This window comes from Meriones unguiculatus, chromosome 17 (assembly GCF_030254825.1).
Source record: "Meriones unguiculatus strain TT.TT164.6M chromosome 17, Bangor_MerUng_6.1, whole genome shotgun sequence".
In the NCBI taxonomy this organism is placed as follows: Eukaryota; Metazoa; Chordata; class Mammalia; order Rodentia; family Muridae; genus Meriones; species Meriones unguiculatus.
The window spans coordinates 62156154-62172434 of record NC_083364.1 but is presented as its reverse complement, the minus strand read 5'-3'; the positions used below and the strand labels follow the sequence as shown (position 1 = coordinate 62172434).

At 35.5% G+C, this 16281-nt stretch overlaps 1 protein-coding gene across 6 annotated transcripts in view; it reads left to right on the top strand.

Moving 5' to 3' along the window:
* The window catches only part of Epha6 (EPH receptor A6), a 955104-nt gene that overhangs the window by 114213 nt on the left and 824610 nt on the right, over positions 1-16281 (top strand). The gene's annotated exons all lie outside the window — the stretch shown is intronic.

Here is a 16281-nt window from a genome sequence, read left to right as displayed (position 1 = left end):
TAACTTAGAATATATCTTGAATTATACAATACTGAGAAATAATTAGTTGACAGTAGCACTCAAAACAGAGAAACTGTTCTACTTTTCACTACTTTCTTTTCTGTGAGCCTATCCATGTTTAAATGTAATTCCACTGAAAGGCAAGTTTACTCTTATTTCTTTAATTGATTAATATTTATTATATATAACACTAATAAAATTTGCTAATCATCGCTTTTGCAAAATGTTGCGTGTTGTTTATCATGATTTCTCTTTCATAACAGATGACTTTATACAATTGACTGGATTTTTTGCCTTTCCATTCCTTATTTATTTATTCATTTATTTATTTTTATTTACTATGCAAGCGTGTATATGTCATAGCACACAGGTATGTGTCATAGCATACAGGTTAACGAGGAGGAAAACTTGCCGGAGTCTTTTCATTCCTCCTACGACATGTATCTCTGGGATCCAACTCAGGTAATGAGACCTGTTGACAAGTTTCATTATCCATCCAGCCATCTCACTGGCCATGTGTAACTTTTTTAATAAGCTTAAACATTTTTTAAGAAGCTAAAATTTTGTATTGTGTACTTCTATAGTATATACTTTGAGGACATTTTTTTTATTATTCTTATTTTGTACTATTTATTCACTTTTTATCCCAGTTGTAGCCCCCTCCCTCATCTCCCCCTGGTCCCACCCTCCCTTCCTTTTTCTTCCCTATCCCCCTCCCCTAGTCCTTTGATCAGGAAAGTCCTCCCCCCTACTGTCTGACCCTAGCCTATCAGGTCCCATCTGGACAGCCTGGATCCTCTTTCTCTGTGGGCTGGCTAGGTTGCCCCACCAGGGAGAAGTGATTTAAGGAGCAGACAACCGAGTTCATGTCAGAGACTGTCTCTTCTCCCCTTACGATAGGACCTGTTGGAGGTATAATGGTGAGCATAGGTGCCTTCCATAATGGAAAACTTTTAATTAGTTTTGATGTGGTATCAGCAGAGTAAAACTGTATATGAAAATTCTTCTATTCAACTCTTATTGGCTTCCATTTTCACATTCTACAGTATCCATAATGAAAACACTGAAAACCCTAGGTACCTCTGTAGGTTGGTGAATGCAATGGAATACAGAGCAGCAGAGAGCAGGAATGGGTGGTTGAGAGGTGACACATAAGGAGAATTATTAGACATTTTGCACAAGTTTTTCAACAAAGAAAACAAATTTCTCTGTGTTCTTATTCTTGTAAAAGGTTGATGGGTTTGAAAGAAAAGCTGTTTGGGTTTATTTGGAGGCCCTAAGAGATGAAAGGATAATACAAATCTGGTTTGAGGGAATAGCTTTGTGAGAATTAATCTGTTAGGTTTCAAAAAATACAGTTTTCAGAGCTTTATAAAGTAATTGAAACTTCTGAGAAGCTGATCAGTATCTGGGTTTGGTTACATTGATTCAATTCGTGAGGAGCAGTCTTTAACTTCAGTAATAGATATCTATTGCTGAGAGATGTGGATTTTGATGGCAGACATGTTTTTGTGATTAATTTAAATCATTAATTTTATACTATCCTTATCTTTTTAATTTTTCTGAATTTCGTGATTATATATACAAGTGTGTGTGTGTGTGTATATATCCTACTCAATTCATATAATATTGTTTTCATATACATGAGTTTATGGCTGACCTCTGGGAAAACTGATTTATCCTTTCTCAGCAGCAATTTATTCTAAGATCTAAGTCCATGCAATGGTCTGTCTAAGTTTAGAATAGATCTTTTCTCCCAAGTTTTTTTGGGAAAAAATTACAGACTCCTTCAAAGACTTGGTCAGAGACTTGTCACCAAGCTGAATTTAGATCCTATTAAATTGACTAACAATATAAATCATCACAACTCTACTACTTGTCAACTGAACATGTCATCTTGTGCCATGACCTTTCTTTCACCTTGTCCCCAGAATCTCATGAACATCTTCTGATGCAAAAAGCATTCAGCCCAACTGCAAAAGTCCCTATTCTCAAATACTTTCCGCACTTACAATCTAAGTGCAGAGTCTCCTTTGAGATTCAGTAAATGTCTTAACTGTGGCTCCCCTATAATAGTAAATAAAGTATGTGTTTTCATTTGCAGTAGGGTGGAGTAAATATTCTGATCCCGAATGGGATTACTGGGGTTTTGGCAAAGAAAGATGGTACCAAAGCAAGACTGAAATCCATCCGAGCAAACATAAAAATTCTGAAGCCTCAAGCCCAGTACCTAGAGCTCATTATGGAATTACTGTGGTTTCAATAAGCTTGTGAAGCACCGCCCGTCCAGTTATTCTGCTTATAGCATCCGTATCTTCTTTTCTTGGCCATCTCCAGTATGCAAACACAGTTTTCCTAAACAGAAGTCCCTGAGGCCTGGCATCCCAACATTGCAAATTAGGATTCATTACTAATGCTCCATACAATAGTCTCTCAAGACTCATTATAAGGGACTGCCACTCTGTTACACATTTCCTCGTCTAGCAACTTTATGGAACCTTGGAGCAAGACCGACCTCGCCAGTTAATAGTGAGATTGACAATCATGATAAACCAAATAGATAATCAATAGAATCCATCACTCTATATTTACTTGAAGTCCAATGGTGAAATGTTGACTTTCAGCTTATAAGTCAGTCTGTATTTAGGGGGAAATGCTGACTGGTGTAGTTTAAAATGTTAACCTGATACGAGGTAAGCACATATGATTGAAAATATTTAGCAGTAATTTTACAAGATTTGTATTAATGTGAGTATATATTGAAATAATAAAAATTAAACTATCAGAATGCCTTGAATAAATTATTGAAAACTCTGCTATGAGTATAGGTCAGAAATTCAATGCCATTTGTTATTGTTCATAATATATCTTATTCAAATACACTAAGCCTTATCCTTAAATTTTTAGGGTCATCTCACATTAATTATATGTATTGTGTTTCTGTGAAAGGCTTAAGAATTTATTCTTAGGAATATATTAATTTAAAAATACAGACACATATAGTTAACTTAAGGATTGCAATTATGCCATAGGATACAGTAATGGTATAATCAATACAGGGTTTAAAACTGGAAAGACTCTACCTAGCAGTGTTCCAAAGTAGATACTAAGACTCATAACCAAACCTTCAGCAGAGTGCAGGGAATCATATGAAAGAAGGGGAGTTTGATGTGGAAAGGATAGGAGCTCCACAAGGACCAAACATATCTGGGCACAGGGTCTTTTCTGAGATGGACACTCAACCAAAGACCATGAGAGGATAAAACCTAGAACCTCTGCTCGGATGTGACCCATGATAGCTCAGTAATCAATTGGTTTTCCATAGTAAGGGGAACAAGGACTATTTCTAACAGAAACTCAATGACTGGCTCTTTGACCTCCCCACCTCCCAAGGGAGGAGCAGTACTGTTAGGCCACAGAGGAGGACTTTGCAGCCAGTCCTGAAAATTCCTGACAAAACAGAGTCATATGAAAGGGTTGGAGGTCTTCCCCTATCAGTGGACTGGAAAGGGGCAGGGAGGAGATGAGGGAGGGAGGGTGGGATTGGGGAGGGAATGAGGGATACAGCTGGGATACAGAATTAACAAAATGTAACTAATGAGAAAAATAAAATAAAAAAGAAAAAAAGTTCAAAATATAGAATTAATAATAAAAATAGATGTATAACATATTTAAGATTTCTGTTATTTCATGTCACTTACAATATAGCTGATCTGCAGGTTCCCCTCCCTCTATTCTTCCCACCCTCCTTATCTCCCCTTTCCCTCTGATCTACTTCTCTTTCATTCCCCTTCAGGAAAAAACAGGCCTCCTGGTGATACAAACAAAACATGACATAACAAGATGCATAAGACTAGGTACAAACCCTCATATCAAGGCTGGAAGAGGTAACCCACTATGAGTTAAAGGGTTCCAAGAGCAGGCCAAAGAGTGAGAGATAAGCCTCACCCCGTTAGGAGTTCCACAAGAACACCAAGCTACACAACCATTACATAGATTCAGAGGGCCTAGTGAAGACCCAGGTAAGCTCCATGATTGCTGCTTCATTTTCCATGAGGTCCTATGAACTCTGCTTAGTTGATTCTGTAGAACCTGTTCTCCTGGTGTCCTTGACACTTCTGGTTCCTGTAATCCTCCCTCCCAGCTTCTGTGGAGTTCCCTGCCTAATGTTTGGGTGTGATTCTCTGCATCTGCTCCCATCAGCTGCTAGAGGAAGCCTCCCTGAGGATGATTAGGTTCAGTATCTGAATATAACAGAATATAATTAGGAAGCAATTCATTTACTTTTTATTTACTTTTTTTTTTTGGTCAGTCCTGTTTTTTTTTTTTTTCTGAGCATTTAGAAATAAGAAAACTGATACTCATATGTCACTCAAATTAATCTGTATCAATAATGATTGGCTTCAAAGTATGCATAATGAGTAAATGTGGTTGGAAAGATATTACAATTTTTAAGTTGCTAAAAAATGTAATGAACCTGCTTTGTAGATGTGAATACATTTTCATAGTTTATATATTCATATCTAAATTATTTATTCCTCTACATTGTGTTAGCTTTACTGTAACTTTAGAAAGTTGTTTTGTCTCTCTGGTACTGGGTGCCCTAACATTGCTTTTCACATTCTAAACATGTTACTGGCAAAACAAAAGAAGGAATTGTGAGATTGGACATTAATTGTCTAGTATTTATGCTTTGTAATCTCTGAAGTCGTGATGATCAGACTCCTTGGAGGATGTTGCTGTGTCCTCAACATCCTCCTCACTGGCATTTACACAGTATGCCAGAGAGTATGCAGTGTGTGACTAATCTCCAGATACCCAAGATTCTTGAGCAACACGGTTATCAAAATATTCAGTAAAAATGATAATAAGCAAAAATCAGTACTTTTAACAGTTCCCATTCTCATTCTCCCTGAGTACCTCTTAAAGAACATCTACTGAAAGCCATCATGAAGCAAGTGTTATTATGGAAACTAGGAAATATATGACATGATACATAAACAAACATTTAAAGATTACTATAGTAAAAGCAAAGACTATAATAAGTGAATAGCGTTCAATATAAAGCTCATATAGCAAATATAATTCTTCCCCCTTTAACCACTTTGAAAGAAACTGTTGTATTTTACACATCTTTTACATCTCAATAGCTGTCTACAATGCAAGTTCAGAAAGAATGGCATGGAGTTATTTTTAATCCTTTAGTGAAGTTATCGAAATGATTTAGACATAGTAATGATTTTGTGATAGCCCAAGTTTTCTGTTGATAAAGATATATCCTTAATTTCCTTTTAAAATAATTATTTTTTATCTATATATGAGTGCTTTGTCTACATGTGTATCTATTCACCATGAGAATGCATTATCTGTGGTGGTCAGAGATGGGGACAGATTTTCCCTGCAACTTGAGTTACAGGTGCATTTTATCCTTCATGTGGATGCTGGAAATTGAGCCCTGGTCCTCTGGAAGAAGAGCCAGTTCTCTTATCTGATGAGCTATCTCTCCACACCCCTCTATTACTTTTTCTTGGTATGGTGAATGTTTTTCTAATTAAAAGTTTTAAGCTTCTATAGAGAATTCTCAATAGAGGAATGTCGAATGGCAGAAAAACACTTAAAGAAATGTTCACTGTCTTCAGAAATTAGGAAGATGCAAATCAGAACAACCCTGAGATTTCACCTTACACCCATCAGAATGGCTAAGACCAAAAACTCAAGTGACAACACATGCTGGAGAGTTTGTGGAGAAAGGGGAAACCTCCTCCACTGCTGGTGGGAATGTAAACTTGTACAACCTCTGTGGAAATCAATCTAGTACTTTCTCAGAAGATTAGGAATAGTGCTTCCTCAAGATCCAGCTATACCACTCCTAGGCATTTATCCAAAATATGCTCAACTATACAACAAGGACATTTTTGCATACTCATGTTCATAGCAGCTCTATTTGTAATAGCCAGAATCTGGAAGCAACCCAGATGTCTCTCAGTTGAGGATTGGATACAGAAATTGTGGTACATTTACTCAATATGTACCACATGGAATACTACTCAGCTTTTAAAATCATTGAAATCATGAAATTTGCAGGCAAATGGTGGGAACTAGAAAAGATCATCTTGAGTTAGGTAACCCAGAAACAGAAAGATACACATGGTATATACTCAACTTATAAGTGATTATTAGCAATATAATATAAGATAAACATACTAAAAATCTATATTCCTAAAGAAGTTAAACAACAAGGTAGACCCTAGGGAATATGCTCAATCCTCATTCAGAAGGACAAATGTGATAGACATTGGCAGCAGGAGAAGACAGTGAACAGGACAGAAGCCTACCTCAGAGGACCTCTAAAAGATGCTACTGATTGAAGTATCAAAGCAGAGGCTGATACTTATAGCCAAATTTGGGCAGAGGCCATGGAATTTTTTGAAAGAAGGGGGAGATAGAAAGACCTGGAGGGGACAGGAGCTCCAAAAAGAGACCAACAGAGTCAAAAATGCTGAGTCCTGGAGCCCTGCAGAGACTGATACCCCAACCAAAGACAATGAGTGGAGAGCACCTAAAACCCAAGCTCAGATGTAACCCATAGACTTAGTCTCCAAGTGGGTTCACTAATAAGGGGAACAGGGACTGTCTCTGACATGAACTCAGTGACAGGCTCTGTGATCACTTCCCGCTGGGGATTGGGGGGAGGCTGCCTTGCCAGGCCACAGAGAAAGACAAGGTAACCAGTCCTGATGAAACTTCACATGCTAGGGTCAAATAGAAGGGGAGGAGGACCTCCTTATCAGTGGACTGAGGGAGGAGACATAGGCAGAGAAAAATGAGGGAGGATGGGATTGGGAGGGGATGAGGAAGAGGGCCATAACTGGTATACAAAGTGAATAAATTGTAATAAATGATAACAATTAAAATTAAAAACCAAAAAGAATAATAAAATTTAAAAAATAAAGTTTTAAGCCATGTAAACACAAATGAATATGAGTATAAAAACGGATAGTAATTATTGTGGTTTTTAAAAGCCATTTTTTAGAAACTAAAATCAGCAACAGAATAAGCATAAAACATCTTCATTCAAAAGAAATCTTTCAAGATTTTAATTGAAAAATCAAATGTAGCACCTAAAAATGTCTACAAATTAGTGTCTGCTATTGAAATTGGGCTTACTGTTTTTAAAGTAGCACGAGAGCCTTTCTAATTAAATTGTGTTCTGTGTGTTTGTACAGTACATCATGGCTTTGGCAGAACTAAATGACAACAAGTCAGAGTTTAGTAGAAGGTTTCCTGTCAAAGGAAATGACATATTAATTTGTAAGAAGACAGGTTGAAGAACCTTTGTGTTTACCAGGGATATTCAGAGATTGATAAACACTCTAAAATTATCTTGCCCCAACCACACAGACACTTTGCTAATGGCGCAGACCCCCAAAGTGTGTTGAAGACCATCTAAACTCTTTTGTGAGATAATGAGGAAGAAATAAGGTATGTGATTCAAAAACCAAATTTCTGTTCAGCAAAATTCAGAAAACATTTTCTGTTTAGCAAATGTTCAGGGCTTATATCAATGTATGGAGAAAAAAAAAATAATTCTTGACAAGCAATTTAGTTTACATTTAGTTAGTAGTATTTTGAATGAAAAGAAGGCATAATTATCATGACTATGTGGTTATAATTATGGAGACCTCTGTGTTCCCCCACTTTTTTGAGACAAAGTCACAGGTTTTAGCCCTTGCTGGCCTAGAACTCACAATGTAGATAAGGATGGCCTAGACCAGAAGGGATCTTATGCTTCTGTCTCTCAACTCCTGGTATTTATTACATGTCTCGCTATGCCCAGCTCATAACTACTGGGAAAGAAAAAAATTCAAACTCTTTGAAGGATTAATATATGCCTCATTTAAAAGAAAATAAGAGTAAAGAAAGGCTAGTAATTGTATTTAATGAGGGAAGCATAGTATACAGCCTATAGTTTGATTATTTAACATTCTCGTAGGTTTTTATACTACATTGCTCATATTATTTGTTATTTATGTTTTATTCTTAATAGCAGGCATCATTCAACAGTATTATGTATTTTGTAGGTGGTACATAAGGTAATTTAAAGCATTCATGGAGAAAGTGATTATTCCTTCATGGAGACTATGGAATTATTAGGATAAGACACAGAAATAATTTCAAATTGCTACTAATTGACATGAATTGGAATTGATGTGCTACATAAATTCAATTAATGTTTTGTAACCCCTGCACAGATGTAGCCCATGGCAGATCAGGGTTGAAGTTGGTACCCTAGTAAGTTGAGCAGGAGCTGTCTCTGATATGAACTTAATGGCTGGCTCTTTGATCACCTCCTCCTTAGGGGGAAGCAGTCTTACCAGGCCACAGAGGAAGACAATTCAGCCATTCCTGCTGAGGCCTGATAGACTAGGGTCAGAGGGAATGGCAAGAGGTTCACTCCTATCAGTGTACTGAGGGAGGGGTATGGGAGAAGATGGAAGGAGGGTAGGATTGAAAGGGGATGAGAGAGGATGCTACAGCTCAGATACAAAGTGAATAAATTGTAATTAATAAAAAATTAATTAATTAATAAAATAAATTAAAAATATATCCTTCAATTTCTTCTATAATATTTTCTCATGTTATAAATGGGGAAACAAAGATAAAATTTATGAACTATCATTTATAATACCAGAATATCATTTAGGGTATAAAAGTTAAAAATTAATGTTTCTTGTTCTAGTATGTGTTTTTCTATTGATTACATATCAGACCTATGACTTGAGGTTGAGAGCAAAGGTGATTGTTACAGTATAGTAATAATTACAGAGCAAGTTTATACCAAGTATATATTGTGTTCGAAATACTGCTTTCAGGCATATTAAATACGTTAATTTTATTTGATTTGGACCTGTTTTACAGGTGATGAATAACTCTGAGGATAGGCTTCACCAGCATCATATGTATATATAATATGTATATGTATATGTATATATATATATATATTTTTATGGCTCTAAAATGCATAGTGGTATGACACAGACCTTTAATAAGTTAACATTTTATAGACGCTTTCTATTCAACAAGGTTTCAAATATATATCACCGTAATATAATACATTATTTAAATGCTATAAATCAAATCCTAAAAACTTTATGAAAATTTTGTATTTAAAAGAAAATGGTGAGCATAGATGTCTTCTTGAGTAGCTAACTCGTGCTATTAACACATTTGAGTTACTTGGTGGCAGGGACACCTACAAGGAGAACTTAAATTGACTTATTGATTTAGGATCTTGAACCGACAGAGTCTTTGGAAAGTGATCAGCATAATGAACAGATGTCTGAACAGAGATAAAATGAAGTAAAATGTTATCTGTGGGAGGAAGAAAGGAGTCATAGGATAATTGACAGTTCTAATCATTACAAATGCAGGGAATAACTCGTACAGCTGGTTTTTCCACACTTTTCTTAAAAACAAAAAACAAAACAAAACAAAACCCTTTTTTTCTTTTTTTTTTCTTTACTTTTGCTAATACCACTATAATGTTACTTTTGGCTTTAGCACATAAGGCCACAAAGGTCTTGTCATAGTAACTGAATGTCTGTGAAAAATGCAGAGCACAGTATCAAGAGGACCACAGACAACCATAGTGAGGAGAGGAGAGATGGAGTAAGTACAATGAAATAGCCATAGTCAAAGAGTTTGACATGAGTCAGACACAGTATGGACAAATGCACAGAAGACTATTTTTAATTACGACAGACTATTAAGTCAAGACAAAGACGTTGTTACAGCATTCAGAAGAAGGGAGCAGGGAGCACAGAATGGAGAGCCATCAAGGACTGACTCTCCCTCACAAAGAAAATACTGATTTAATCAATAGAATTTGCAATCAGTAATTTTGATAGTTATTCTAAAACTTGTTATATAAATTATTTATGCTAGAAATCACGTATTAAAACATACGTGAAGTAAGTAATAAAATGCAGAGCACTATTCAGAATAGGAGCCTTGTGTATTTGAATGGTTTGAATAAAAACAGACACGTATCCTTTTTTTCATCAGAATTATATCTCGTGCATAACTTCTCAAGCATAAAATAATGTCTGACGGAGAAAATGGAAATAAAAAGTTTACTCTTTTAAAATCTGTTTTGGGGGGTGCTGGCTTTTATTGAATGATAACTCTTTCTAATTCCAGTGGATGACTTCTAACTTTACGGCTACACTTTTTGTCATGCAAATCCTGTGTTTCCAGGAGAAACAAGTTCCTGGAGAACCTCTAAATATGACCTCCTATGGGTCTGACTAATGTTGAATACCACAAATGAGTCATTTAAATTTCGGGAAACTGTCTTTAGTCTTGAAAGAATTGAGTGGTACCACGTGGTATCATCCTGTCCTATATTTAATGCTTCAGGTTCACACTTGCTTCTGTGTACCCACTGATTTTGGCTATTTTAAAATCTTAAATTATAAAAATTGAGTGTTTTGCAAGTGTAAAACATGACTTGATTTTATTAGATTTTGCTTTCAAAACTGTGTAGAATTTTGAAAAGTAGGTTAACTCATTTAGTTTTATCAGTTTTCAAGTATATACTCAGTTTTTAGATATGTTCTTTCTCATTAAAATGTATAGACCCTAGCTTGTATATTAATGATTTCCAAAACAACTGTAATAATTTACAAACATTATATGTGACATTTAATTCAGCACATTTTATTGTGCAATCTTGTTTGAATCCTTTTATAATAACAGAAAGGTCTTCTTTAAAGACGAGAATTATTTATGTTAAAATATTGTATAATGAATTTAATGTATTCCATAGTGACGTTTGTGGTAAATTCAAATAAATATATAAACAAAGAAGTAATACATTTATAAATTAGCCACACCGTGATTAATAAGACAAATACAGTTTTCAAGAAACCAAATATAAAGTGCACTGTTCTTCACTCTGCTACTTTATTCATGGAAACGAAGACAACATTAGAGCATGACTGTTTTGCAATATATAAATTTTTGTGTCAAAGGGAATGGCATGTGTATTTTTTTACACTGAAATTGGTGGTAAATAACATCAAATACCAGAATGCTACTCTGTACTAGATGAAATCTAAAGCATCCCGAACTTCAAAACTAAGAATCTTTTTAGAAATGATTAAAGTTCACAAAATCCAGTTTAAGAGCAAGAATTACACTTACATGTCTGAAAATAATATATCTAGTAGGAAGTTTTAGGAAGAATTCAATTAAAGTTTGTGACAAGCTAATAAGTTCCATAGAAATTCATAACCACATTAATTCTGTCTACAGAGGAGTGTTGTCTCTTGCTTAAAAATGACTCCTTTACTTACTTCATTTAATTTAGCTTTAGGGACTTTTAAAATATATATTTATGTCTATTTCAATATGAGAAACCATCTTCCTAAGCCCATTGAAAAAGCAATTATAATTGACTATAATAATTTTAGTATTAAATACTATTTAAAACTTCCTAGCTATAAAAATGCATGCCTTTGGCTAAAGTAGAACTGGGTATCCATCTCTTATAATAAGTTCCCTGATGTTTCTTATCTTTGACAAATTACTCTAAGTTTTTGTGCTAGTAAGTATAACTTTAATTCTTTTCTTTGTGTTCAATATAGAAGAGAAAGAGCACATAAAGAGTAATATATATCTGATAGTGTGATTAAGATTTATAAAAAAGAAACATATGCAAAACAATGATAAAATCTTAACAAAATATGTAGTTATTTTATGCAAATAAGAGAGTCAAACAATTCTGTAGCCAGGACACAAAAACAATAGGATATTTAAGTTGGTAATGATTTTTTTTAATATTACTTGAAATAGTTAAATGTTATCCTAATGAAAAACAAAATTTGAAATGACAATTTTTTCTAATGCAGGCAATTTGTTGACCAAAGAAACTATTTGAAATATTTACCAAAGCTATACTTAGGTAATTTTTGTCATCTCATCCTATAATAAAATATGTTTAAGTTTTTAAATTAAAATTAACTAGTTGGTAGATATTAATTGATAGAACATGCAAAGAGTATAATGACATAATTGCTTTCTACCTCTGGAAGATTTCTTTAATTGGTGATCAGATTTCAAAGTCTGTATCTCATGATCTTAAATTAAATCAGTTTAATATATCCTTTTAGATAAACCTTTCTCACACCAGGAAACACAATGTTTCATAGAATGCTTTCTCTATTCATACAGACATCTATTTTCACTTAATTTATAATAAAAGAAAAATTCAGAAAAATTTTAAATAACTCTTTTATTACAGTATATTAAAAATTAAGTAATAAAAGCATATTTGAAAAACCTTATTTTACCGTTTACTAATTCACGATGTATGATCTGTATGTCTACTGAATATTATAGAACTGCTTTCGTAGTTTTCTAATATATTATTAGAAATATTACAATCAATATTACAATTGAGTTTTTTTTTTAATTCTTCTTTCATACAATAGAACCCAACCACAGTTTTCCCCTCTCCACTGCCACCCCAGGTCCTGCCCACGTCCCCTCTTCCCAATACCTACTCCTTCCCCATTTCCCTTCAAAAACAGCTGTCCTCCCAGGGATATCAATGGAACAGAGCATAACAAGATGCAGTGACACTAGACAGAAACCCTCCTACCAAGGCTTGGCGAGGCATCTATCTCAATAGGAGGAAACAGGTCCCAAGCAGACACACAGTAAGAGACACCTCCACCCCATTGTCAGGAGTCTCACAAATCAACACATGTACTCCGAGTGCTTGGTTGATTCTGTGGACTGTGTTCTCCTGGTGTCCTTGACTCCTGGTGTCTGGCTCCTACAGTCCTCCCCCTCCCCCTTGCTGTGTTCTGTAGGACAGAGGCTTTCAGAGGCCCTCTGTGGTAGGTTCCTAGGTTGTTTCCTGTTTTCTTCTTCTTCTGATGTCCATCCTCTTTGCCTTTCCGGATGGGGATTGGACATTTTAGTTAGGGTCCTCTCTCTTGCTTAGTTTCTTTAGATGCACAGGTTTTAGTGGGTTTGTCCTATGTTGTATGTCTATATGAGTGAGTATATATCATGTGCGTCTTTTTGCTTCTGGGACAACTCACTCAGGATGATCCTTTCCAGATCCCACCATTTACCAGCAAATTTCATAATTTCCTTATTTTTCATTGCTGAGTAATATTCCATTGTGTAGATGTACCACAATTTCTGCATCCATTCTTCAGTTGAGGGGCATCTGGGTTGTTTCCAGCTTCTGGCTATTACAAATAAAGCTGCTACAAACATGGTTGAGCAAATGTCCTTTTTGTGTACTTGAGCCTCTTTTGGATATATGCCTAGGAGTGGTATGGCTGGATCTTGGGGAAGCACTATTCCTAGTTGTCTGAGAAAGTGCCAGATTGATTTCCAGAGTAGTTGTACAAGTTTACATTCCCACCAGCAGTGTAGGAGGGTTCCCCTTTCTCCACAACCTCTCCAGCATGTGTTGTCACTTGAGTTTTTCATCTTGGCCATTCTCATGGGTGTAAGGTGAAATCTCAGGGTCGTTTTGATTTGCATTTCCCTGATGGCTAATGAGGATGAGCATTTCTTTAAGTGCTTCTCTGCCATTCGGTATTCCTCTACAGAGAATTCTCTGTTTAGCTCTGTTCCCCATTTTTTAAGTGGATTACTTGGTTTGCTGCTTTTCAGCTTCTTTAGTTCTTTGTATATACTGGATATTAGTCCTCTGTCAGATAAAGGGTTGGTGAAGATTCTTTCCCAATCTGTAAGCGGTCGCTTTGTTTTGATGACGGTGTCCTCTGCTTTTCTTTCTTTTTTAAAAAGATACACTCATTTATTTTATGTATTTGAATGCTCTATCTGCATGCACACCTGCATGCCAGAAGAGGGCAACAGATCGCAGTATAGATGGGGTGAGCCACCTTGTGGTTGCTGGGAATTAAACTCAGAACCTCTGGAAGAACAGATAATGCTCTTAACTGCTGATCCATCTCTCAAGCCCCTGGAAAGAGGGACTTTCCATTGGGAAAATGTTATCATAAAATTGGCATATTGACAAACCTGTGAAGCATTTTCTTGATTAATGTTTGAGCTGGGAGGGCCCAGACTATAATGGGTAGAGTGTCCAGGAATATGTAAGAAAGCAGACAGAGGCAGTCACGAGAAGCAAATCAGTAAGCAGCACTCCAAGATGGCCACGACTTTAGTTCTTGCCTCCAAGTTCCTGCCCTGAATTCTCTCAATGGTGGGTTGTGATGTGAAAGTGTCGGTGAAATACCCCCCTCCAGTTGCCCTTGTTCCTGCTCTTTCTCCACACCAATAGACACCTACCACAGACTACAGTACCACATGTTTGGGTGTGAAACACATTTTAAGAGCGGTGTGTGGGTATGTGTATGTGTGTGAGTGTAAGTGCATGTGTGTGTGTGTTTTCAGTACTATAAGTTACTTGGACTTAAAATAAGTAAAATTTGACATCATTAGGAATAAATTCTGAACACTTAAAATTTCCAAACATGGTAGAAAATAGGAAATTTGTTTTATGTAGCCTTAAGGAAGAACATTATGTTTAACTCAAAATGCTATAGATTGGAAAGGATAATATATATTAGTTATCTTGTCCCACAATTCTTTAAGGTCATTAATTAAATAGTCAAGAATTAAAATCAAAGAAAAGATAGATTCTTATATTTTAAGAATAAATATCACACAAGTAACTTTATCTTGAAATAATCTGTGTGAAACTCAGTGGTGCCAGTGCTTTTAATTTTTCTTAATATTAAAACAACATACACTCACCTTATAAAAATAATCAAATTCATGTTATACTATAAAAATAAATAAATATCTCTTTTTGTTCCTTTTTAAAAAGTACAATAGTGATGGAAATACAAATTAGTCAACCTCATAAACAATTATGCATGATTAATTTCTGTGTTCAGTCTAACAGTAATGTCTAGAGAAATGTATGTATTATAGGTTTTAAAAATATTAATAAAATTAAATGTGTTTACTTTTTTCTTTCATAACAATTTTTTCTTTTTTTCCCCTTTTTTAAATTTGTTTTTCTTTATTAATTACACTTTATTCACTTTGTATCCCCCCCTGTGGTGGTTCCCTCCCTCCTCCCGTCCCAATCCCTCCCTTCCTTCACCCTCTGCATGCATGCCCTGCCCCAAGTCCACTGATAGGGGAGGACTTCTTTTCCTTCCTTCTGATCCTAGTCAATTAGGTCTCATCAGGAGTGCTTGCATTGTCTTCTTCTGTGGCTTGGTAATGCTGCTTCTCTCTCAGGGGAAGGTAATTAAAGAGCAGGCCAATCAGTTCATGTCAGAGACAGTCCCTGTTCCATGGGAAACAGTAAGATCTGGAGAGGACAGGCACTCCACAAGGAGAGCAACAGAACCAAAAAAATCTGAGCACAGGGGTCTTTCCTGAGACTGAAATTCCAACCAAGGACTATGCATGGAGATAACCTAAGACCCCTGCACAGATGTAGCCCATGGCAGTTCAGTGTCCAAGTGGGTTCCATCGTAACAATTTTTTCTTATATAATAGATTCTGATTATGATTTTCCTCTCCCAATGCTTCTGAGATCCTCCAAACCTCCCCTGCCATCCAACCCACACCTTTTTCTATCTCTCATTAAAAACAAACAGGAACTAAAAGAACAATAATAGCAAGATAAGATAATTCAAAAACAATACGCAATTTAAAATCATATACTTTAATAATGACATCTTTTGTCCTAAAATATGTAAAACTAAGACTGTCATAGATTGAAAACAACAAATTTCTTAATAATGACATGAATTTTTGCAGACAGAATAAATATGAAACACTAGTAGTTGTTTTTACCCTTAAAAGTTATAACTGTCAATACCTCATGTGTTTATTTGGCATAATAAATTTTATGATCTTGTTGATTTGGATAGTTTCTCTCTGTCATTTGGTTAGTTTGGCTAAGGGTTTATCTATCTTGTTGATTTTCTCAAAGAATCAGCTCTTGGTTTTATTGATTCTTTGAATAGTTTTATGTGTTTCTAATTGATTGATTTCAACCCTGAGTTTGATTATTTCCAGCCGTCTGTTCCTCTAGGGTGTATCTGCTTCTTTTTTTTTTCTAGGGCTTTCAGTTGGGCCACTAAGTTGTTTGTATGAGATGTTACAAATTTCTTCTTGAAGGCAATTAGTTCTATAGATTTTCCTCTGAGCACTGCTTTTACTGTGTCCCATAAATTTGGGTATGTTGTACCTTCATTTTTATTGAAT